General features: G+C 34.9%; 1 long non-coding RNA gene across 1 annotated transcript in view; it reads right to left on the minus strand.

The window, feature by feature from the left end:
* Positions 1–1,554: 1,554 nt before the first annotated feature.
* Positions 1,555–26,946, minus strand: part of LOC113083530 (uncharacterized) — a 44,512-nt gene continuing 19,120 nt past the window's right edge. Inside the window, exons 2-3 of the long non-coding RNA XR_003283299.1 lie at positions 10,603–10,702; positions 1,555–1,961 (exon numbers count right to left, since the gene is read on the minus strand). This is a non-coding gene — a long non-coding RNA (uncharacterized LOC113083530). The remainder of the gene's footprint in view (positions 1,962–10,602; positions 10,703–26,946) is intronic.

Here is a 26,946-nt window from a genome sequence, read left to right on the forward strand (position 1 = left end):
ATTTGTTTGCTAAATAAAAATGCAATCTTTTTAAGAAAGTAAAAAGGGTCAATTTGTCATTTCCTGCTGTATTTAAACCACTTCATAACATATCAGCACAGAATTCATTGTCCAGTACAATCCATGATGTATGTCCAACCAAAGCTCAAACTGTCATTCCCTCAATAACATTTGTCCTGATCAAATGTCGATCTGCATGAGTCAGGACTCGTGTTTGATGCTTCAGATGTCGTGGGTCTAATCGCTGTGGTGTTTAATTTAACAAAGCGACAGAAAAGGTTGAGACAACTAAGGCGAGGGAGCAGTTGCCTTCCAATGTCACCATCTGTTATTTATACAGTTACCGCCTCCTACGGGAGACAGCAAAAGGCCACATATTGCAGAAAAAACATAAATCTATCACTTCAACTCATTATCTTTTTAATCAGCTGACCCAGGCTCCCCTCTCAGGGGAACGACACAGCCGGGGTACGTTTAGGACGGACCCATAACTCACCAACCACTCCCCCATCCAAAGAAAAAAAAATCCTTACAGACCGTTACAGTGAATGTAATATGAGGTGCACTGGAGGAATGATATAGGAAAAAAATGTCCAAAGAGGTTATTGAATTATATTATTTTCTCTATTCATCCTTCTTTTTTTTACAGACTCTAAGATTATCTATAAGCTGTTGTGCTCCAAAACAATGACACCAGTTTGCATTCAGAAGATATAAGCATTCAAAATGTAAAGATTCTCACTCCAATATAGATCAAAGATTTCAGTGACATCATCATGCACTTCAGCGTCTCATCTTACTTTCTGTCCAATCAAATGTTATTTAGAATCCGACGCGTCCCGCCCCCTACACTAGAAATAGTTGCTGGAGCTGCGGCTGAAATCAGTGACTTGTTCACTGCATTAGTATTTTCTGTGTGGTTAATGGCAAGTAGTAAACTATATAGGGGGTAGGGAACGATTCAGACAGAGTAAATATGCTTTCAATTGGGGCGAAAATAAGTCACAGTTTTCGTTTCAAGGCATTTCAGTGGTTCTTTAACATGAATGCAACATTTCATGTGTACAGTTACACTCTAAACAATGCTGGGTTGTTTCAACCCAACTTTGGGTCAAATATGGAAATTTTTACATTAAATTTTTAACCCAAAAGTTGGGTTAGTCCATATTTTACCAAAAGTTGGGTTGAAACAACCTAGTATTTTTTTTTTTTTTTCTCACCAGTTTTAGTGTTTATATATCACTCTCCTTCTTGGTCAAATAGCCCTTGATGCCTTCAGTGTGACTCTACAATTTTCATAGTCATGAGAATAAAGAAAACTCTTTGAATGAGAAGGTGTGTCCAAACTTTTGGTCTGTCACTATCACTCACTCACCAAAATTATTAGAATTTTGTTTATGTGTTTGTTGATTTACTCTTTTATGCAAGCCCTACAAACTATTGCATCGGAAAATCTGCATAAATATTTCACAAAAACAATTCCACATGATACGAGCAATTTCACTGCTGATTACAGTCTGAAATGACATTGGAGAAAACGGCGGGGCTCCACAAAATACAGTCAAAACTAGTCTATTTCTGATGATTTCAGCGCATAATTGTTAAAACTAAAATCAGAGTTGAGTACAAAAAAGTTTATGTTGAATCAAAGTATGCTGGAGCAAATGTTTGAGATGGTTTAACTGTGATAAATAATGACCAGCTTGAGAATTAAGACACGTGGACTAATTGTAATTCAGCACTGTTTGATCTCATCTATCTGCCTCTCCAACGAGATGGTTCTTACATCAGCTTGTGTATGTCACATTCAATCCCATCTTCAGATGGGGCTCGGTGCCTGATCCCAAATCAGCCAAAGTGTGTTCCTCACAACCTGTTCCTGTACACTCACCTGCCAAGTCTTCCACAGTGCCAGCAGATTCTGGACATCTTCACGCTCGGTTTCTCTAGCTGGCTTCGCCCTGCGCACACAAAAGAGAAGAACAGCCACGTTACAATTACAAACCACTTGGATCCTGATCCGGCTCCAAATGCTCAAAAAGGGAACAGCGGAAAGACAAAGCTTTTGTTTGTAAAACCTATTAAACTAGAAGCCAACCTGTTTTCTACTGACTAATTTCAAGCGGTTCCAAATAATAGATGTGCTTAATATAAACGTCGATGTGAGAAATCCCCATTTGGACTTGTTCATAATGACCGGCTACAAAATGTTCACAGTTTCCTGAGCAGAGGAGATGACTCAGACACCACCGCTGTTAGACAAGCAGAAGCATTTCTGTTTGATCCTTATGTTTCTCATGTCTAAGTGGTTTTGGTAAGTGGATAGTGTGTGTGTGTGTGTGTGTTTTGTACAGTTTGCAAAGAGATATTTTGGGAAACAGAATATTCTGACCTGATGGTTAACTCTCATTTACAAATCTATCTATCTATCTATCTATCCATCCATCCATCCATCCATCCATCCATCCATCCATCCATCCATCCATCCATAGCATGGTCATTGACACCAAATCTCACACCAGTTTAAAATTAAATTAAATTAAATTAAATTAAATTAAATTAAATTAAATTAAATTAAATTAAATTAAATTAAATTTTGAAAGAAAAAAAAAAATATTGATATTGGTGCAGAACTGCAGGCATACATTTACCAATAAAATAAAATGTTATATTTTATAACATATTTTTTTACCAAATATGTTACTTCATTTTTGACAAATTTTCACTAACTCTAACCAACTAATTGATTCACTTTTTACTAATTACTACATTGGAAAATCTGAATAAATATGATACAAGCAAAAAAAACTATGTTTTAGATTTTTTTTTTCAGTCCCTGGAAAGCACCATAAAAGTATGATTAAAAGGAGCAATAAATAAATAAACAAACACATATGCCAGTTCAATAATACTAATTCAAAGTTTAAAAAATCAGATTCTCTTGAGCTTTTGTGCCTTTGATATTTTCGTCCAATAAAAATGACCGAATTCCTTTTTCAGGCGAAATATGCCATCTATTCAAGCTGGTAGTTTCCATCACTTTAAAATGACCATAAACCATAATTTTCATCAAATGTAACCACTCAAATTGAATTACTTTAGTTTAAGACCCAGCGCCAGTGCATGTTCAAACAAACTCAAACTGGCTGCATATCAATATGATCAGTATAATTATTATATTTAACATTCTTAGATCAATATAAAATCCAGGCAGTCGAGCATGAGCATGAATGTAACCCCACAACCATTCTTAATAAATATAAAGGAAACTAAACATAATGCTCTTCTGCATTCTCTTCTCTATATGTGGGTTTTTTCTGTCTAAATTGCAGTACGATATGTTCTCATCTGCACTAATGCTCTGCTCCTCCTGTCCCAGAAAATGAGGAGGCGTGTCATGAGCTACACTACATGCTTTTCAGGAAGTCTTATATAATACAGAGAGAGACTGAGACTAATAATGTGGAGAGAAAGAGACGCGTGGTACACAAATACACACAAGTATTACGAGGCCTTGAGTTACACTGACTGAATCTCCCATTAGCGGTCTTCAGAGAGCGGTTCCTCATATCAATCTTACCAAAAGACAACCATTCGTTGACCATCTAATGCATATTAAACATAAAACCAGCAAGGACTTTCTCAGAGCGGCAAGCTTTGATTTGATTGGATGGTATGATATCATATCTGTGATCCAGGGAAGTCTGACTGGAAATAAAGTTCTTTTTACAAGGTACCAGCAACTAAAATGAGATATGGGATAATATTTCAGACTCTAAACTCTTAAGTGTTTCAATCAAACTATCTCTTTCTCTCTAAATAGGTGAGCGCTGCAAAACAGATCGGATTTGAGTCGGTTAGAGACTTTGATTTCATGCCTTTTTCCAATAACTGTCCAGATCCTCTCAGCAAACTGATGTGATACCATAAGCGTGCATATAAACAAAGCGGCTTGAGTCGGTTTTTGTGTGTAACTCTTGTTGGTTGCGTTTGTTTGATCGACTCCAGACTTCGAATGTTCTTGCAGCCTTGATAATGAAAAAAGTGAGTCCATAATCAAGCTCTTTAATGCTTAGACTTATAATTGTGATCTTAAGGGCCACAGTCCAATCAACAATCCCGCTCTCCCTTGACAGTGTTCTAGATCGACTTTTTACTTTTCCCACCTCATGTGAAGTGGCCACATGCTAGCTAAAATTAGTATAGAGGACATACATATTCAAACGTGCATACATTAGATTTAAAAAGCAACATATATATTATATATACATCTAAAAATACATAATAAACACATATAATACATGTAAAAATATATATTTTGATATAAAAAATAAAAAAAATAATACAAAAATTTAAAAGTTAATATATTTAGGGGAAATTAGAAAAATTTGTATGTACAAAATATAATACAAATATTAAGAAAGTATATATTATATATACTTGTTAATTTATATATATAAATATATATATATATATATATATATATATATATATATATTATTTTTTATATCAAAATATATATTTTTACATGTATTATATATGTTTATTATGTATTTTTAGATGTATATATATATATATATATATATAATATATTAACAATATATATATTTAAAGTATATTTTTATATATTTTAGTTGTATATATATCTATCTATATATATCTATATATATCTATATATATCTATATATCTATATCTATATCTATCTATATCTATCTATATCTATCTATATATATATATATATATATATGTATATATACAATTGTTTATGTCTGCGTGTGTGACATACTATAATAGTAGTTTATATATATTTTTTAGGTTTTATTATAAATTAAATATTAGGATCTTAGGACTAAATATATTTTATTTATATATTAATCTATATTTGAATGTATTATATAATTTATATATGATGTATGCATATTATTTGTTTATTATATATTATGTTAATATAATATAGTGTTTACTGTTTCACTACTACTATTTTATTGTAGAGATATGTACATACAATATAGTAAGTAATATCTTATATATATATTGTGGGTAATATTTATTAACTGTATGACCTTCATGATTTGATCTCAGGAGGAAAAAAAAAAACATACATATATGCATATTTTAAACTTGGAAGTGGCATTGAGTTCTTAAAGCCACAGTAGCCCATTTTCAAGTGCACAGAACTTTATCTGAAAAGATCAGCTGAAATGGCCCCTTTAACACCAACACTCAACACTTAATTAACACCAACTCTGAATAAAAGACACACATCTGATCCATGTTAATAGAATCAAACAAATAAACAACAGAGTTCTGAAGCACAGTGTGGGTCTGTATCCCACAGTCCACCTTCCCTGCCCACACATCCACAGCCTGCTACCAGCAGCATCAACCCTGACCCGACAATCTATAAATATGTTTCCCATCATGCTCCCAAGGCTGGTTTTGACACACTCCACTTTGGGGCCCTTTTATCTTTAAACTGCTGCTGTGAGGAGATCAGAACACCAACAGCGATTGTGAGAGTGCAAATGCAGCAGCTCATTTCTTTTGCACTATGGTCAACTTGTTTGATCACCTCTGTTGTCTTGTTCTTTAGTCCCTGAAGTGTAACTTAGCTTTGATTCGAACCCGTAGGGTCAGAATACATCACCCTAGATAAAAACAAAAAACAAAAACACAAATGTATGGCCTTTAAATCAATGGCCTGCGGTCACACTGGAAACTAATGCAGAGAAAACACAGGATAGCTGAAACCAGCAAGGTTGTCTGGTCCATTTGTCTTCTTCGAATAGTAAATCTATCTGTGTCTGAACAGGGTCCCACAACGAGGAAAAATAATGATGACCCTAAGGGAGACATAATGAGGCATCATGGAAAGGTAGAGAAGAGAGAGCATGAGATTGAGAGAGAACTAAGGCCAACCATAAATCATATCTCAGCTAACAGGATACCTTGACTTCAATTGGAACATGCACATTATTCATCAAATATGCTTTCTTTTATTTCTTTTCATTTTGTTTATTTTCTCATGCCTTATTTTTACAGATATTCTATTTTTAAATTATGTAAATAAACAATGTTCTTTTGAACAATTTAATCATCAAATAATCCTGAAGAAAAGTATCGGTTTCCACAAAAATTGTTTTCAGCAATGATAATAATAAGAAATGTTGGTCCCACTTTTTATTAGGTGGCCTTAACTACTATGTACTTACATACAAAATAAGTACAATGTACTTAATGTGTTCATATTATATTGTAAAAGACTTTTGCTGCTATTGAGGTGGGATGGGGTTAAGGTTAGGGAGAGGGTTGGAGGTATGGGTAAGTTTAAGGGTGGGTTAAGGTGTAAAGTATGGGTCAACAGTGTAATTATAAATGTAATTACAGAAATTAAATACAGATGTAATTACATGTAGTTTTTTTTATTTTTATATAAGTACAATGTAAAAACATGTATGTACACAATAAGTACATTGTACTAAGTTATTAATTAAAATGTAAGTACATAGTAGTTAAGGCCACTTAATATAAAGTGGGTCCGAAATGTTTATTGTAATGGTTGCTTAAGCTTTGCCATCACAGGAATGAACTACATTTTAAAATACATGTAAAAATAAATACATGATAATACTTCTTCCACAATATATATATATATATATATATATATATATATATATATATATATATATATATATATATATATATATATATATATATTTAAACCCTAGACACAACGTGCACATTTTATTCTTTTGACTTAATCTGACATATTTCTGAGTGAAACTGGATGTTCAATGAGATGTTCATCATCCATGTCTATTGATTGGATCATAAAAAGTGGCCGTTATTTTCCAGAATGGAGACGGTTGTAGGCTGAAATGTAAAAAAATAAAAATAAAAAAACTGTGGGCTTGGTGATGTCAGCCAAAAAGAAAAGTCATTTCAGAGGAGGAGCAAGTTGTTACATTTTGATAAAACATTAAATTATGCAATTATTACACTGCTAAGTCTTCCAATATATATTTTTTACTATCCCCAAAATTATAGATAGTTCAAAAACACACACTAGAGCTTGACTGATTAGGAAGAAGTTAAATGTTGGATAATTTTCCGCCATCAATTTAAAAAACTGTTTTATTTTTATTTTTTTGTACTTTGGGCTGTTAATGTACTGATACAGCATGCTGATCATTAAAATATATTAAAAAGGAATCACAGGAAAGCACCCCAGACGTTTTCAATTTGGTCCAATCACATTCACACTGCGAGGATTTGCGATTATAATTAATCTATATTCATATTTATTATATTATGGGTGCAGTAATTGTAATAAATAGAATATCACACATGCTGTCATAACTGGCAATTAGAAGTGCTCTGGATTACTAATCAGTGCAGGCTGTTGTATTATAAAGAGCAATATATATATATATATATATATATATATATATATATATATATATATATATATATATATATATATATATATATATATATATATACACATACATACACACACACACACACACACACACACAAACGATTAATACAACTGTCCTGCATTTTTAAAATAACATTAAAAGCCTATCCAAAACTCAGCGTATACGTAGTTTGTTATGCACAAAGAGTGAAAATACTTCACACTTTTTAATTATTTATTTTCTAATTTCCAAAAATGTTTAAAAAATTTATTTCCTGCAACTGACAGTACATAATTTAACTTGTGGTGCAAAAGACAAACATGACAGAATTATCATATATGTAGACTACATATCATTTTGAAAGAAATTAATACTTTTATTCAGCAAGGATGAATTAAATAGTTCAAAAGTGTACCGGGGAAAGTGCTTTTTCCTGAAAAGCATCTGTACTCATTAGTGTATGCATAAATTATCATCTCAAAATAGCACCAAATAGATGCAACCACTGCTAGATGCCAATTGAAGGTTAACAGCATTAGTGGAAACCAAAGACAAATCTTGTTCTATACTGATATAGTGTCGGCTCCTGGAGTCTTCCTGGAATCACAAATCACAGTCACAAAACTGATTCCAAATCTGCATAAAATGTGGCTTTTTCCAATGACATTTCAACATGTTAATGGCCTTGACAGATGGTGTGTGGATACCCTGATCAATACCATTCCAAACCTCTTAACCTTTAGTAGTGCAAAGCAAGACCTGGAGAAAATGAGGCTATTGATCAGGGCAATAGAGTGGAAAGATGCGTGCGGCATGCTAGCAACAGGCTAACTGCTGCATGTGCACTTCCACTAACATACTAACTGGAACTCCCAACCGGTATTAACCGAAGCAAACTCTGTAATGAAATTACAAGTGTGTGTTTTATAACCAAACCACCTACAGCAAAGAAGCGATCATTTTGACCCAAAAGGGAGGTTAAAGTAATAGTTCACCTATAGTATAATATATAGTACACCAAAATTGCTTTGAATTGCTTTGATTTTGTTTCTCCATCACAACAGGTTTAGAGAAATTGAGCTTTACATCACTTGCTCACCAGTGGATTCACTGCAGTGAATGGGTGCCGTCAGAATGAGGCTGATAAACAGCTGACAAAAGCATCACAGTAATCCACAAGTAAACGACTCCACTCCATTCTATCAACTAGTATCATGTGAAGCAAAAAGCTAAATTTGTGTAAGAAATAAACCCATAATTTAGATGCTTTTAACATTGCTTTCAACCAAAATACAACTCCTTTATTAATAATACTGCTTTCTCCAGTGGAAAAAGTAATTTTATCTGTATCAGGAGAGAAATATGCACAGATCAAGTGCTATTTACAAGCAAAAACAGCTCTGTCTGTGGATTTTAATATAAGAGGACAACAGGAGATGGACTTTTTCACTGGAGGAAACGTTATTATGGATTATGGACCGAAGAGGCCAACATTTTGGATTTGTTTCAAACAAACACGCAGCGTTCCCCTTCGCATGACGTTAACAGATGGACTGGAGTGGTGTGGATTACTTGTGGATTATTCTGATGTTTTTATCAGCTGTTTGGACTCTCATTCTGACGGCACCCATTCACTGCATAGTATCCATTGGTGAGCAAGTGATGTAAAAACACATTTCTCCAAACCTGTTCTGACGAAGACGCAAACTTGGATGGCCTGAATAAAAGTTCAGCAAATTTCCATTCCTATTTCTTTAAAGAGTAACTATCTTTCTGTTTACACTAGCTCTAAGACCTCTCCTTGATCTACTAGCAAAACACCTCTGGATCCAGACTTCCTGCTGCGGTGGGAGCTGATCAGTGCCGTAGTCCGAGAGATTAACGGCTCTTGAGCATGTAAGCTTCTGTAGCCGCACAACTGACACAGAACAACAAACACTCAATCAAGGTGTTGCACAAAGTCAGAAACTTGGCATCTCAGAATAAGAGGGAAGTCTGTGTATGCGCAAAACTGATGCTGCGGCTCGCTTTTCTTAAGAGGATTTGGGATATCAGCTAAAAGCAGCGCTCATACAGGTATCTGTGGAGTTAATGGCTGAGTTAAGACGAGACGTGCTGATGTTGTGCCAAGAAGCAAAATCTACACCCTACAATGTAACACGAGTAATGCCGTTTGGCTGAATCAAATGTGTTAAGTGTCAGATAAATGTTTGCGCTTGCAAATCTTACATAAATGCAATGCTAGTTAGATGGTTGATCATTGCAAGCGTTTTGGAAGGTGTTGCTCTTACATTAAACCAATTTAGATGCTTTCAGTACTGGAAACTGAGAGGAGAAAGAATGAGGTTGACAATGTGAAGGTATAGTTCAGCCAAAAATGTGAACTATGTCATCGTTTACTCATTCTCATTTCATTTTAAACCTGTATCTTCTTTGGAAAAAAAAGGCAATAAATATCATAAAAGTACCATTTGGCTCATGCACAGTTTTGTTAGAGTTAACTAAAATAATTAAGCTGACAATGAAATATACATATAAGATGAAAAACTTAAAAAGGTGATTGCTTATTAATGATAAAAATCCAGTCATCAATTTTCAGTCATCATCGATCTAGATATCAGTAAGGCCCTGTGTGGATTACTGTTAGGATGGAGTCTTTTCGTTCATTTTTTTGAGCTTGACAGTTCCTAGTCACCATTCTCTTGTAAAACTGCAGTGTGAGACGGAGGAAAGAACATCACACACTTGTGGAATGACATGAGGGTGAATACATGATGACAGAACCTTCATTTCTGGTTGAACTATCACTTTAAGCAAATTTGGGAATCAGCAAGAGACAGTGACATTTATCCGAAGAAGAGTCAGATGAGCTGGGGTTGTGCAATGCACCAGTCAGAGTAGCAGTTAGCATCAGCAAAGCGGGAACAATTACTCATATGCCTTAAACGAACTTGTCAGCTCCTCTACAGCGTGATTGATACCAGTAACTCACACCATCCGGCTTATTTGTGACGCAGATGAAGATAATCATCATCTCTTGTGGTAATGCTGATGAAAATGACAATAATTATGATGAGAGAGGGTGGGGGGATTGCGCTTCTACCATCCACAAAAAAAAAAAAAAGGTAAATACTCCCCAAAATTTTGATGACACATCAGAGAGCGCTATAAATCACTCACTTCCCTTCTTTATGCTGTTTCCTCTAGAACGATGGAGGGAAAAAGTGCCAGACGATGAGGGGGTGAACACAGCACGCTTCAGTGGCCATGACTGCACTCCCTGGGAAGAAAAGCAGTCTGTCAGGACCATTATTCAGGATAAAATGCCCTCTTTTCCTCTGATCTAAGACCAGCTAAATCTATTCTTAAAGGAATAGCCCCAGTGATATTGAGTCCTACTGTTAACAATAACTAAATAAATGAAAACAACTTCAATAAAATAGTAATACTAATAATAATAATAAAATGAATAATAATAATAATAATAATAATAATAATAATAATAATAATAATAATAATAATAATAATAATAATAATAATAATAATAATAATAACAACAACATAATCAGGAAAACAAATAAGCTAAACTAAAACACATTTTCCTGACATGAAAATAAAATTTGGCCACAGGTTAATTTTAGTTTTCGATACACAGTATATCATTAAACCTTCACAAACTTCCTGCTTTAAACAAAAAAATGGGAAACAGGAAGACTGTTAAAAAGACATACACAGACAATCATCTGAAACTAGAAAAAAGAAAAACACACACACCAACAAACAATCACTTAATAACAATATGTTTTTAATAAGTTGTTGTGTGTTGGTGTGTTTTTTTATTTTTATTTTCTGGTTTCAGAAAGAAAGAAAGAAAGAAAGAAAGAAAGAATGAATGAATCAAAATTAAATGAAAACTAGTATGAAATGAAAAAGTAGAGTACTAATGAATGAATGAATGAATTAATTAAATCTGAACTGAAAATAAAATATAAATAAAAACTAAATAAAATATATATACAGGGTGCGATTTGTGGAAAAAAAAAACAGAGGGGGGGAGGGGGTGTTTTGAAACCTTTTAAGTCATAAAAATAAATCATGAGAACATGAACTTCACTGCATTTGCAGGAATTGTAAAATCTTTAACGCAATATTTTTACTCTAATAGCTTATCTTTCCCCACACATATGAACTGTGATCATGCACAATGAAAAAACACACAAGAATTCAATCAGTGAAATGATAGAAAAGACAGATGCATTATCTGTGTTAGTCAGTTCGCCTCATTTTTGCGAACTGGATGCGCCCGCGCTATGCTAAATGCCTCATTCACGCCGCAGGACCTCTACATTGACTTACATTGCCTCCCTCACATACTGCATTTTAATTCAGCCAAATTCTCAATAAAACTGTTTTTATTACTATATTTTGTTGTCAGACAACGGAATGAATATTATAATGACTGAAATGCAATCCATTAAGACTACATAAATAGGTCTCAAACATTAATCTGCACTAAAATGCTATTCACGACATTGTCTAATGAAATCAAATACACATACGATAAAGTCAGTGGTTGTACTGTGACTAATGTCGGCTATACTTGCTTGTAAAATAGAGTTAGAAGCAACAGAATATTTTCTTTTTTTAACTGAAAGTGCTGCTCCTCTCTGTGCTCGCTGAACACAGCAGATGCAAAGAGAGAGGCTCGCGCTGGGAAAGAGAGACCTCGCAACTCCACTGCCCAGCGGACCGGCTTCAACCGTCTCGCAACTGTTGATAGGCTATTGCTCGTGAGGTGTAACCAATCAGATAGCGCTGTGGGCGGGACATTGAGCAAGTCTGCAGAGTGGTGAATACAGAGAGGCTACGCGCCAGCCAAAGTAGCGCATTTTATAATAAAATTGACTGTAATCAAACTACGGATCCGTGATAAGTTTTGTGATCCATCTCGTCACTAGTGTAGTAGCACTGATCACTTTGAGGGGATAAAAATATTTAAGCAGAGGCAGGGATACATTGACCAGAAAGGGGCAAATCGCACCCTGGATATATATATATATATATATATATATATATATATATATATATATATATATATATATATATATATATATATATATATATATATATATATATATATATATATATATATAATTAATAATATAATAATTATTTTTTTAATCCATAATTTTACTCAAATGTACTATTTATGTTTACTTTAACAATGACTATAGGCAAACTGTCACTTCTGTTGTGCCTCAGCAGTCAGGACCACTTTTCTACGGAAGATTTCAGAGTCAGTCAAGCTAAGCTTCCAGCATTCTCCCACAGCGAGAGCTTCCACACCGTCCAATCACAAAGCCATCAGAGCAGTAAAGCTTCATGACAACACTGATACCATGACAACGCAAACCATCCCCTCCTCCTGTAAACATAGTCCGAGTCCACTATCATCTGTGCATGAGTTCACAAACAAGCCGCGGGACGCACTTTGGGCGATAAAAGAGCAGCAGCAACTCTGAGATGCTTCCTGATGGAGACAAAACGAGAGGGTCAGTCTATTCAAGTTAAATTTGCTGGGTCCTTCTGCATTTGCCGGGGAGTTAATCTGATATATGGCCATAGGCTGAATCTATTTGCGTAAGAGCCTCTGCCCTGGGCTCATAGATCAGTCAAGCAGCCCTCGCTTGCTCTGTACCTTCTGTAATGGATGACTGCAGAAAGAAGCAATGCAGGTGCACCTTAAGAAACCTTAAACTGGGGAACAAGCCATGACAGGCAAGTTAGGCCATCAGGCAGGTCATAAATATTTGCTCAGGTCATTCTTCTTCCAGAATCAAAGAGCACCTCCAGCCAGTTGAGGAGTAATGGGATACATGAAACAGTAAAATATGAAATGTGTGGAAGTGTGTTCTTAAAGGAACAGCTCACACACAAAACAATTACAACTGTTACTACTTACTGGTCCTTATGTAGTTCTAAACCAGACTATTATTATTTATTTTATTTTTTTTTGGAGTGAAATAGAGAAATAAACTGTAAGCACCATTACTGAACACAATAAAATGTAAATCTTATTTGTGAGAATAATATTTTTTGTACACCTCCAATCAATATGTAATTTTTGCACTAAATTATGCAAAAAGTGTGAATATTTCATACTTTATTATTATTATTACTATTATTATTATTATTATTATTATTATTATTATTAACTGGATTGCATGTATTTTGGATAACTATTCTATATAATATACAATTATCCTTCTGTGGAGCAAAATAAAATAAAATAAAATAAAATATTTTAACTAAATATTTAAAAAGTAAACGGTAAACAGATGATTATAAAGGATAAAAAAAATAAAAATAAAAACTTTTGTGATCACCAAGAAGAATATGAGCATCATGAAACTAATTTAAGGATACAAAAAAGAAAAAAAAAAGATAAAAGAAAAAGAAAAATATTATTATATATATATATACATATTTTTTTTTTATAATTTCCTTATACTGACAAAGTGGAATTTATTTGATTAAAAATAAAGTGATATTATGAAATAGTATTCGAATTTTAATTTATTTAAATTTATTCCTGTGATGCTAGATCATTACCCCAGTCTTCAGTGTCACATGATCCTTCCAATATAATTTTAATATGTTGATTGATTTGCCTATATCTAATACATTTTAACCTTTTTCGAAGTTACTTGATAGATTTTTTTTTTGTTTTGTTTTGTGATTCTTTGATAAAAAAATAAAAAAATAAATATAGAAAAGAACAGCATTTATTTGACAGAGAAGCATTTATTTATTTAATTTAATTTATTTATTATTTTTTTACATAAAAATATGAATTTCTTAAAAAATAAAAAAAAATAAAAAAAAAAGGTTCTGACCCCAAACTTTTGAATATTTGGTCAAATAGTTCATACAGTATATTTCCTTTCCGCCCCTGAAAATAGTTCTAAAAGAAACCAAAGAATCAAGTTTTATATGTCTTCAACAGCGTTACAAATGACATAGTACAGCCTGCACTGGAATACATTACAAAACCAGCCTTCCAAATCCTGACCTCCAGCACATCTGAGAAAGAAAGATGTGTCGTGTGAGAGTGACTCTAGATGAGAGCGAGATGGAGAGTGATAGTGGTGTTCAGGGAAGAAAGGTGGCGGACGCCGGGTGAAAGAGAGCGGCTGCTTTCAGTGCGAGAGGAGGCCTGTCTGAAGAGGTTATTTATTTTTCATCTAGAAATGGAAAGTGAAGAGTGATGTGGAGAGAGCCTCGCTGGAATTACACCGGAGACTGTGAAGGCGCCGGAGTCTCCCGGGATTATTCGCTCCTGCTCTCGGCCGTCTTGATCTCGAGGAGGGAACTGTTGCTCGGTGTCTCTCATCCTAAATAGTTGCGCTTTCTCAGAGCCTCCTCAATAGGTGTCCTCCTTCTCATTTCAAACTCAATTATAGCAGCAGGTGAAAGCCCTGGTGCTCTATAATCAATCCACAGTCCCATCAGGCCTCAGGAACATGCGCTCTGTGGGACGGCTCATTAAGGGCCCACTAGTACACTTTGCCTTATTATGGAAAAGCCTAGTTCTTGTTGCATCCCAGGCGGCTCAGTCTCACAGAGCAAAATCTAGTGCTTCCCTGGTTAGTTGCAATAGTTACTCCTAGTTCTGTTAGCAAACAACATATTTAGACAAATAAAAGAGCGTTTTTAATTATTATAATTTTTATTCCATATATAAGGACTTTTATGGTTCAAAAGTTGACTAAAATCTTTTTCAGTATTTATCTTTTTTTTTTTTTTTGGCTTTCAGGAATAGACTTTTATAACTTTTTTTTCCCCCACACTCTGCCAGAGTTTCCATCTCAAAATATGATACTGATGGCAAAAACATATTTATCAATTAGTGAAATGATCAGAATTCTGATATTAAAATTGAATTAAATTATAATAATCTGAATAAATAGTGAAATGTAATGTACAAACCAATTAAATATATATACATAAAAAAATCAAAATTAACATGACTGTCCCTCAGTTGTAAAATAATACATAATAACAATAATTATCATGAGATAATTCATCAATATATATTGATGATAATGAGAAATGTTTCTTGAGCCACAAATCAAAAATATTAGAACAATTTCTGAAGGATCATGTGACACTGAAGACTGGAGTAATCATGCTGAAAACTCAGCTTTGCATCACAGAAATAAATTATATTTTTAAATATTTCAAATAGAAAACAGTTATTGTAAATTGTAATAATATTTTTGCATCAATAGTGTATAAAAACTTGTGAAACTAGTGAAAAAACAAGGAACTGTAGACAGACTCGATAAAAGTGTTAAAAGGTTTTTTTGTTTGTTTGTTTTTGGAGTTTACGTAAGTCCACAGGACCAAAAATGCCAGAGTTGAAGAAACTCCTCAAAACAAATGGAAAGTCCATTGAGCTTAACTAGTTTGGTGTCTTCTTTACTCGCCGCCACTTTTAATGAGCAAAAATGTCAAATTCTTTCACAGCAAAGATCTCATCGGGGAGGTTCTGGAGAGTGGCGGAAAAAGTAATATGCTAAAAATAATCGCCGCTGCCCTATACCCAGCATGGAGGAACTTTCCCTGTAGTAATCAAACAAGTTCTGAGCTTAAGTTTACTGAGGGAGAATAATTAAGGTGACACCGGTGCTGCTTTGGTGCATCCTCTAGCAAACTCTCACCTGATGCTGGCGTTGGGTCCTTTGCTTTCTGACGCATCAACACTCAGGTCCCCGTGCACGTAGCCGCCGGAGCCAAGGGGACTCGTATATGTAACATGGCCTCATTTTGCTCGTTCGGCAGAGGCTGTGTGGTGCTACACCGTGAGGAGCACAGAGCAGGCGGCCTTGATTATTTCCTCAAATAGAAACACATCTACTGGCCGCTAATCGTCTCGGCAGAGCCAGAGCCAGAGCCAGAGCCGGTGCAGGCATTCAGCCCGGAACAATGGAGGTGGGCAAAATCTCATTTTCTCACCGTTGTTACTCCCTCTTTTTCTTCACCTCATGCTCCTTTTCAAGGAGTTTTCTGGGTTCAGTATAAGTTAAGCGCAGTCGACAACACTTGAGGTTGTGTGATAGCCCAAAATAATAAATAAATAGATAAATAAATGAATGAATGAATGAATGCATGAATGAAATCTGGGTGACATTATACTTACAATGGAAATCTAAGGGACTGATTCCTAAATAAATATCATATTAAATGTGAAGTACTATTCTTTTAATAGTATTTTATTTATTAATATTTTAAGTTATCTTTTATTTTTATATGTTCAGTTTTAATTTTAATTTGAGTTTGTTTTAGTACATGTATTCACTTTTTTATTTAGTTTTTTATATTTCTATTTAGCTTTAATTTCTTTTAGTTCAGTTTTAGTAATTTGAACCATGTATTTAAATTTAAAGGTATTTTAATTCAGTTACTATAATAGTATTATTTATTATTTTAATTCCGTTAGTAAAGACATAGTTTCCAGTTTACATTTTTTAAGATTTTTTGTTTAATATTCATATTTAATAAACATTTATTTCAATTAATGGAAATTAATTTAAATATCTTTAGTTAACAATAACAACACTCTTTTGCAAATGGTAAAATAATCATTATCTAACATTGAATAATCTATTCAGTTCCATAGCCATAAGATGCAAACAATATGCATGGTAACATGATTTTAGTGTGTGTGTGTGTTTTCAAAATGAATAACTTCATTACCATGATGACATAGTGCCATAATCCTAAAACAAACAAACAACTTTACAGTTCAAATGATACATATGTTTTGAAAGAATAATATAAATTTATTTATAAAAACAGACCCCATTCATTTTTTATTAATGGTATATATATATATATATATATATATATATATATATATATATATATATATATATATATATATATATATATATATATATTGTTTTGTTTGTTTGTTTTTTGTAAACAAAAGAAGGGACTTGCCAAAAAAATGTGTGTGGTAATGAATATTATGACACAAATGCTGTTGATTGAACTTAATTAGCATTGAAGTCAGAATATTACTTCAATCATCTCTCCACCTGCCGCCACCATCCTCCGTCCAGTCGGCGGAGGAGGGGAACTGCTGAAGAAGCAGTCCATGGCAATTAGGCCTTAGTGCACTTTATTTTGGTCCTCTCTGCCAAATTAGGTTATATAATAAATGAGAAAGAAAGGGCGAGAGAGAGAAACAGAAAAACGCCCGATAGAGAACAGATGAAGTCTAAATTTAAACCCCACTCAACATGAGTCACTGCCCCCAATGCTCCGGGCTAGCCGGGGTCTCGCTGCTGTAGTCTTGAATAGTGGCAGTGAATACTCTGGCCGACACTCACCATAAGTCACATGATACACCATCTCAGCTCAAACCACCTCTAAGAAAGGATGGGAATTCAGAATCGGGAACAGCAGGAGTTCATGAATCCTGTAGGTTTTTTTTTTTTTTTTTGCCAGACGATGCACTAATGTATCTCAGCTCACACTACACTTCTGAAAAGGTGCAGAAAAGCCTTAACTAATTAACTGCAGGATTAACCGAAACCTTCGAAGGTGTGAGCTATAGGCCACAAGCGCAGAAAAGATTGTGATACAAGCAAGAAAGGTGTGACTATATAAAGAAACCTGCAAGAAGACATACGGCGTAAAATACCACGCTTAACACTTGACTTCACTGAATGTGTTCCATATGGACAAGATGATCAGTTCAACTGGAGACAACTGGAGTCTGGCCTGATCAGTCAATCAATCAATCAATCAATCATTCAATCAATCTTTCAATCAATCAATCAATCAATCAATCAATCAATCTTTCAATCTTTCAATCTTTCAATCATTCAATCATTCAATCATTCAATCAATCATTCAATCATTCAATCAATCAAGCAATCAAGCAATCAATCAAGCAATCAATCAATCAATCAATCAATCAATCAATCAATATTTCAATCAATCAATCAATCAATCAATCAATCAGTCAATCAATTTATTGTAGCCACATTTATTGCCCTTAATTTTACCCAGATTTTCTGATTAATATTTACTGATTAAAAAATACTAATTATTTTATTTCCATGATTATTTGTGGATTTCACTGGAAATATAATTTTACAATTGACAGTAATGTGTGGCAAATAAATAAATATTTATAAAAAATTAACACATTTTTAGACCAGTTATTGGATCAATGAAGGCAAATGTCATATTGTATTACTAACATAATTTATATAAATTATTTATCTTTCATGATAAAATAATTATTTTGATGATTATTTACAAATATAAACTGTAATTAAATTTTACCATTGACAGTTAGGTAAGTATAGTCAGTTCGTAACTAAGCAAGCACGAAAAAAGAATTATATATATATGTATGTATTATAAATAATTTTATTATCATAAATAAATTATTCATTTCCTGCTTATGTATTTAAAATCAAACAACCTTAATATTGCAGACCACTAAGCAAACAAATAAATAAATAAATAAATAAATAAATAAATAAATAAATGCATGCATACATACAAATAAAATGAAATAAACATAAAAAAATAAATAAAATAGAATAAAATAAAGTAAACCAACATGAAATTCATGTCTTTGAACAACTTCTGTTGGCCTATTGGACCATTAAATGATTTTGCCATAATATGAAAACACTTGCTTTAAGGAGGTCTTATGAACTACCATTGAGTTCTACCTTAAGAACAAATGATGCATCCAAATTGAGTACAGACTTAATTACAAACTAGCAAGCAGCTAAGCCCCTGAACACATCAAAAATTCATTCTTAGTGTTAGAGGCTTGTTCAAGTCCCAACACTATGTTTGAGCAATACAAGAAGTGATGGTTGCCTTCGCAAACAAAACTAATAAATATTGCAACGTCAAAGTCCTGTTGGTTGATTTTAATTAAATGAGAATGTTAAGTGAAATGACACCTAAGAATCTGGTTCACACAGGTTAATAGCTAAATGTGCAAATGCACAAAAATAGGATTCAGCTCTCTCTTTCAAAACAGACACCCTGGCCATTGTATCACCTGTGTGGTCAGCAACTCAGCAGAACCAATCTCCAATTGGATTTTAATAGATTTTGTGTCCTTTTCCCAGCACTGCAGCATTTTCAATCTCTCTCGTATTTCCCTTCTACCCCTCTATCTCCATCTCGCACAGGTTTGGACTCTCTTTACGACGCTTTAGACATTTTATATAAGACAATAACAGTCACCCCAACACACTTTACCCTAGAAAGCACTGCTTTTACATAACTGGTTTAATAATGGAGCAGACACTCTTGTGCTTTGCCTCTCCAATCACCCTGTCAGTCCTGCGTGTGACATCGAAACAATAATAAGCAGGTTTGCGGGGTTATTTTTAGAAATCGGGGGAAGTGGGAGAGGAGATAAAAACGCAAATGAGTCAGAGATGCACGCTGCCTCTCCACATGGCTGTATTCAAGAATGGCATGGCCTAAATCCCCGTTAGTCTTATCGAAAGTTTGCATTCAAATCTCTCACAGGCTAATGAAATGGAAAGGCAGATCTAATGGAGTGTTCTGATCTTCACGCGCAAATGAAGCATCTAAAACAGAATATCACTCTTTACATTTTGCTCTTGAAAGCATCAGAAAAGCTCATCTGAGTACTTTTTGTCAGCTAATTAGACAGCATTGCAATTCAGGCCAAGAAAACCTCACATGTGCGGACGAATAAAATAGCAAGACGAGTTGTACATGCTTGGAATCTAGAGTCTCTATCCTGGTCAACAGCCTGAAGCCTTAACAGAAACATACACTACATAAGAAAGCCACCTGAAACCTGTTCTTCTTTATTTTTGGTGTATTGCATGTTCAGATATTCAGAAAAAAAAATATATATATATTCTGGGGACCATCAAATGTTATTGGAAATCAACAAAAATGCTGGCAGGGATAGGGTTTATATAAATAAACATTTATTAATATTAAAATACTTTTGTCATGACAACTCTCAGGGACTCCAGTATGGAAGGGTACATAGCTTGCTTCTGCCAAGACATCCACAGACATGATTCTGTGAGCATGCAGGAAATAATACTGCTGCACATATAACGCATGAAATAACCCTGTATACAGGTGGAGCTGGGGAAGGAGGGGGTTTTTGAAGCGCGCTGTAACTGCTACAACAAGCACGAGCTAAGTATATGAATGTTGAGCAGCAAGTTAATTGGTTGCTGATACAAAAAGAAACAACCAGCTGCGCCCTGTGAATATGAAACTAAGTAAGAACCTATCGACCTGTACCATCATGACTTAACTTTGGGTTTATTCATTTTAATTGATTGTAATTCATTAATATGAATGCATTTTATACATTTAATTTTTAAAGCAGGCTGGGTTGCCATCTGATTACCAAAGGGAAATCTGAGATTCAAGTAAAACCACTTGAGATCCTCTGAACTGTACATACAGTATACAACACGGGAGTTTTGTAGACTTCTGGGATACCTGTGCTAGCCTTTGAAATGAATATAATAAGCGAGGGGAAAACCAGACTGTGCATTCGTGTTATTTTCAAGGTGGCACTGCCGCTCACCAACTGTTTTTAATGTGATGCCACCATGTACTATTTCTGGCCTGAGAGGGTGCACTGATCCATGACTCCTCTCCTCCTTCAAGCAGCCTGTTTGGAAACTAAAAGTGCAGCGCATCCATTTCACAAATAAAACCTCAGTGTCTACCTTCCCAAACAGCGCTACCCAGCTTTCGTGCTTATTTTACTGTCTTATAAGCGTTCGTTTGCTGGTGTCTCCATCTTTTGATGTTGCGGTCCTCAGAGACAAACGCCACCTTTTCCTCGACACAAGAGACGCCTGCAGGAGCTGCGGCCAGCGAGAGAGACATCCATCATTGCCGGGCCAATTCCCAATATGCACACGTATAAATTACAGTATACATGCTGCCTCCCTGCTTGGCCGGCAGCTCTGCGGGAGGCATGAGGACAGAGGAGAGAGAGATAGAGAGTGCTTATCTTAATGAAAATGGTGGAACACTGCCCTGATTATAGCTGCACCGAGTGGCCTGAGAAAGGCAGAGGGAAGAGGAAGGAGACGGGATGATTGCACAGGAGGCTCTTGGTCATCCTGTCAGTTGTTTTGTGGTGGGGGTGTTATGAGTCAAATCTTTAGAATGAATCAGCATAAGGAGTTAATGATTCAGACTGAATCAGTCAAGTCAATAACTCCAGGGCTGGTTTGCACTCTGGTTTAGTGGGAGTTTTGGGAGAGTTAAAGAATAATAAATATAATATAAGTAATATATTCTACATCTATTTTTATGGCTTGCAAACTTAAATATAAAAAAAACAGAATTTGCAACAGTTTTCCAGCTAACACAGGTGATGTTTTGTCATTATTTACTTACCCTAATGTTGTTCGAAACCGTAAGACCATTCAACTTTTGACCCTCCCATAGACAACAAGGGTCCTTACACAATCAAGGTCCAGAAACATAACAAGAAAATTGGTAAAATAGTAAAACGTAATTGTATGAAGCTACGAGTATAAACATTTTTAGCGAAAAAACAACAGTTCTCCTCCTCCTCATCCCATCTGCAGTGTGAGACGCCATTACGGAGACAGTATCACGGCACGCATGCATTTTAGCGTTGTTGGTGTTCCGAAGATGAACAAATGTATTACGGGTTTGGAACGACATGACGTAATTACTGACAGAATTTTCATTTTGGGGTGAACTATCCCTAGTTCTATTAGTGCTATTAGTTCTATTAATAAAAGAATCCTGAAAAAAATCATCAAGGTTGCACAAACATAAAACTTATAGTTTTCAACACTGATAATAATAGGAAATTTGAGCACAAAATCAGCATATTAGAATAATTTCTGAAGAATCATGTGACACTGAAGACTGGAGTGATGATGCTAAAAATTCAGCTTTGCATCACAGGAATAAATTACATTTTAAATTATATCCATCCAATCAGACATATATACATCTATTCAAATATTATTTCACAACATTACTGTTTTATTCTATTTTTCAACAAATAAATGCAGCCACAAAACTGTATAATAAAATATATTTAAAAATCTCAATATTTGTAAAAAATTATTATAGACAAACAAATAAATAAATACAGTACAGACTGGGGTTGGGTGGAGTCTTCACATTTGGCATCGGACGATCGCAATGAAACATCACAATGGACGATGACATCGGCAGGGGGCATATTGGGGGGATTGGGGGAGGTGTGCCCGAAGCGTGAATACTTATAAGGGAAAACAACTAACGATTCCTAACACCATGTCTACACCGGATGTGAGCGGCGCGGCATGACAAAATACTAGCACTGTATTTTAATAGAGATTCTATCGTCTATCGGCCCAACCCTAGTACAGACATAGATCAATATTGCTGGGCATCAAATTTTTATAGCCAAATAGCAGGAATGTTAAATAATAATGGGGAAATTATCAGTAAATAATTATTTCAAAATCTCTGTCTATTTGTCATGCATATTTTCGCTTCAGAAGTCAATATGTGGACTTCTTGGACCATTATACTCTTAAGGCGTTTTTGGATCCTTTTTGAAGGTTCACGGATCCAGTTTTCCACTAATGTAAAGAGCAGCCAGCAAGGTCTTCAAAATATCTCTGTCAATGCTCTATGGAAGAAAATAAGTTTAGTAAGACAAGACGAAGAGGAAATAATTTTTAGGTGAAGCAATTTTTACAATCCCTACTATTTTGATTCCAACATTTTTTTTGTCGTCTCTTCCATAAAGGAAAACACTGCAGAAAGCTGGGTTAAAAAGACAGCGCACAGCTGCGAGTATTGGAGATTCTTCGTTGTTGGGCTGGAGTCCTAGAGGACTGATTAGCCCAAAAGATCTTTATATAGACAGCGAAGGAGGGCGGTGAAGGGAAAGTGAGAGAGTGAGAGATGGAGGGGGCAGGGAGGGGTCTTCATTTCAGTCCACAGAGACACTTTACCTCACCGCATCCGAGGAGCGAGCAAGCATTTAGCAATCTGTCTCGTAATTAATCATGCGCCCTAATCAGTCATGGCTGCCGGATCTGCGTGTGATAGATTTTCCACCCTAGTCCCTCGTCAATGTCTCTGGAAGAAAAGAAAAAATGCTCGGAAACTTGCTGCCATCTTCGCTCAATCACCCTCTTCTTTTCCATGTTATTATGTCTAACAGTTGGGAATCTGATCCTGGATGCTATCTTTGCGACGCTGGTCTAATCCGATTAAAAGCAGCGAGATTAAAAGCTGCGATATGTTTGCCGTTGTTTTAAAAAGCCTGTGGTTTTGCGGTGTAAAAATGTATTACGTATCCATATGGGGGAGAGAGATTAGTTGAACGAAACCTATGTTACACATGTACCTATGTATGAGGAACAGGTCGATATTTAAGCCTATATTTACTCTCAAATTAATTGAAATAGTCTCAAATTAAATCTAAATTAAAAAAAAGAAATGCATTTGACTTAATATTCCAGTACAAAAAGGAAAAGACACACATATAGAGCACATACAGTATCTATCTATGTATCTATCTAATATATAAATAGATCTAATATGAGAAAAATGTGCACAAACACTACTCATATTTCAACATAATACTGGCAGAAGTCCAAATGTGATTCAAAGAAGGCAGAAGAGTCATATGCTAATTGCATCCAAAAAGGTTGAAAATAACTTGCAAACATGCCATATTTAAAACATTACATTATGCAAAAACGACAGCCAAAGATGTCTATGTGCATGTGTGTGTTAAAATAATATCACTAATATTGAATATCAGAATTAGTTACCATTGAAGCAAACAGAGTTTATATGCACAAAAACATGGGTAATCTCAGATGGCACAAAATTAAGCTTGAAAAGATGATATTAAATCAAGAAACAACATCATTTCTGTAGCGGAGTTAAAAACATCAGATATTCTGCATAGGGGTGAATCAAATGATTTGGGGAAGCAATTCAAATGAACCATCTGAATGAATCAGTTTCGCAACACTAACTGTATGAGAAAAAAAAAGTAGTTTAGAAAAGCAACTACAGTATTGTTGTTCACTTTACACAGCCTCTTTAAAAAACAAAATATCATGCTTGTTACTGGAAAAAGCAACATTTTTATGAAAGTAACAAAGCTGCTGTTACACTACTCAAACTGTAGGTTGGTTCACTACTTTTAGTTATTACTCCATCACTTTATGTGAGTGTATGTCTGCCTGTCTGTACAAGTCTAATATTTGTATATACATGTTTTTGTCAGTCAATACGCTGCTTCCCTCTCATCTCTCAGTGCCTGAGGGACAGTGTGGAGGAACTGAGCGAAACGTGACTTTAATTGAACAGGAACTGTGTGAGGAGCACAAGGACTGCCTCACTGAGCGAAGAGTGATGTGCAGACTGAGAGAAAAACAGCTTTGTACAGCCAATTACATGACATCCAACACAAGACACGCAGATCAGACACCAGAATACAGCACTGAAGGGGGTAAAAACAGAATAAAAATAGACAATGTGAGTTGGAGGATGTTATAACAGAATATAGATAGAAAGAAAGAAAGAAAGAGAGACAGGAAACACAAACGAGAACTAGAATGTTCGGAATGCATACTAATGGCATGCTGTTTTTGTAGGAAAGTAGTATGAAGTATGCAGATTTCTGATGAGCATAGTATACCTATGCATACATAGAATACATTATTACATTTGACAAACTGTGTATATACTATATGCCACAATGAAACACACACAACTTTTATTTAGAGAGTAATGTACAAACTGTAAGAAAAATCATGGATGGATGGATGGATGGATGGATAAAGAAAGTAAATAAATAAATACTTGAAAGTGAATACAAATAGCATGTACATTTAAATAAAAAAGATATAAATCAATATTTACGAATAAATATTTTTACATACTACACGGACAAATGTGCAAATAAATAAATAAATGAATAATGCACATATAAATACAAACATAATAAAGAAACATTAGAAATATTTATTTGAAATGTTAATAAAAATAAACAAATAACTGAATTCAACTGAAAATAACTTACCGTAAACAAAAACGTAAGCAAAAGTAAAACAAACAAAGAAATAAAAACAAATATTTATAAAAGAAAACATTAAACAAAATAAATGAGCAAACAAGTAAAAAGTAAATAAAGAAATACTTATAAATAAAATTAGGTAAGTAAATACAAATTAGTACATAAAAAAATAAAAATAAATAATAAACATTCATTCAAAAATGCATGTGTGACAACAGTTGTTGCCTAATAATATAAAAAGATGAACGGTAACTCTGTACAGTGTACGGTTTCCCATATAACGACTAACACACTACACATATAGCACTATAATCAATTTGCCAACATTCCATTCCATAGTTAGTCAGAAACTGCGACAGAAACTGGGAGCAAAAAGCAATTGAAAGAGAAAAAGCAAAAAGCTACCGCGGTTCTAAAGTCTGGCTTCGAGGAAAGAACCGGGATCCTTTTCTCGGCCTGGTCTGAGGCGGCCCAGCATGGAGGAGTGTCTAGCAGAGACCCTGAGGTTAGCGTTACCCCGCTCAGGCTCTCAGACCCGCAGTGGTCCTCCACAGGGAGGTCTCTGAATAGACAGCCTGCCATTTCCCTCAGCACAAGGGGGTCTTTGATAATGGCACTACGGAAGCCTATAGGGGGCCCAAAGGACAAACAGAAACACATGCCAATTATGCTCGTTCATTGACTACAAATGAGACCAGTCAGACTACACTCTGTGCTGGAGTATTCAGACTCGCAAAAAAGAGAGAGAAAAAAAAACGCACTCCCCAAAGGTGGAAGGCTACGCATGAGAGAAGCTAAACATTCTGTTTTCGTAATAGTGTTTCCTGAAAAACTTCATGTGCCTTTTGAGAACGAATGATGAAAACAGCAACAAAGAGCCTCGGGGACGTACAACGGTGTAGCGTTATTGATGCGGAGAAATACCGCGAGGCTTTGCATCAGATAAAGAACGCTACTGCGTGCCTTACTGAGCAAGGTTCACTGTGTGGTCTTATTATGGGTGTACAAGTGTTTTGTGTGCGTGTTTGTCGGAGAGAGACCCACCACAGTTCTGTCGACTCTGCATCGCTGAGGGCAAAAGGCTGTATAGTTTTGGCTTTAACCTCAACCTCCAGGAAAACAACACTTTTCCAGCTGACGCTGCAGGATGCGGCCCTGCCATTATGCCACTGTTAATTGATATTCGATAGAGCTGCATGAGTACTTTATGCATTACAATTTGATTGATGAATATTTGAGATACTTTGATGAGCAAGGTTCACCAACATCAACTTTCAGAATCAATCATTTGCATGATGGTGCATTTGTTTCCCAGCATGCATTATGACTTCTAGTTTTGTGATTTGTTTGCATCTAGTGTTCATCTTGACGGAAAGATTTCTCAAAGATGT

The sequence above is a fragment of the Carassius auratus genome, unplaced genomic scaffold, assembly GCF_003368295.1.
Source record: "Carassius auratus strain Wakin unplaced genomic scaffold, ASM336829v1 scaf_tig00038648, whole genome shotgun sequence".
NCBI classification, from domain to species: domain Eukaryota; kingdom Metazoa; phylum Chordata; class Actinopteri; order Cypriniformes; family Cyprinidae; genus Carassius; species Carassius auratus.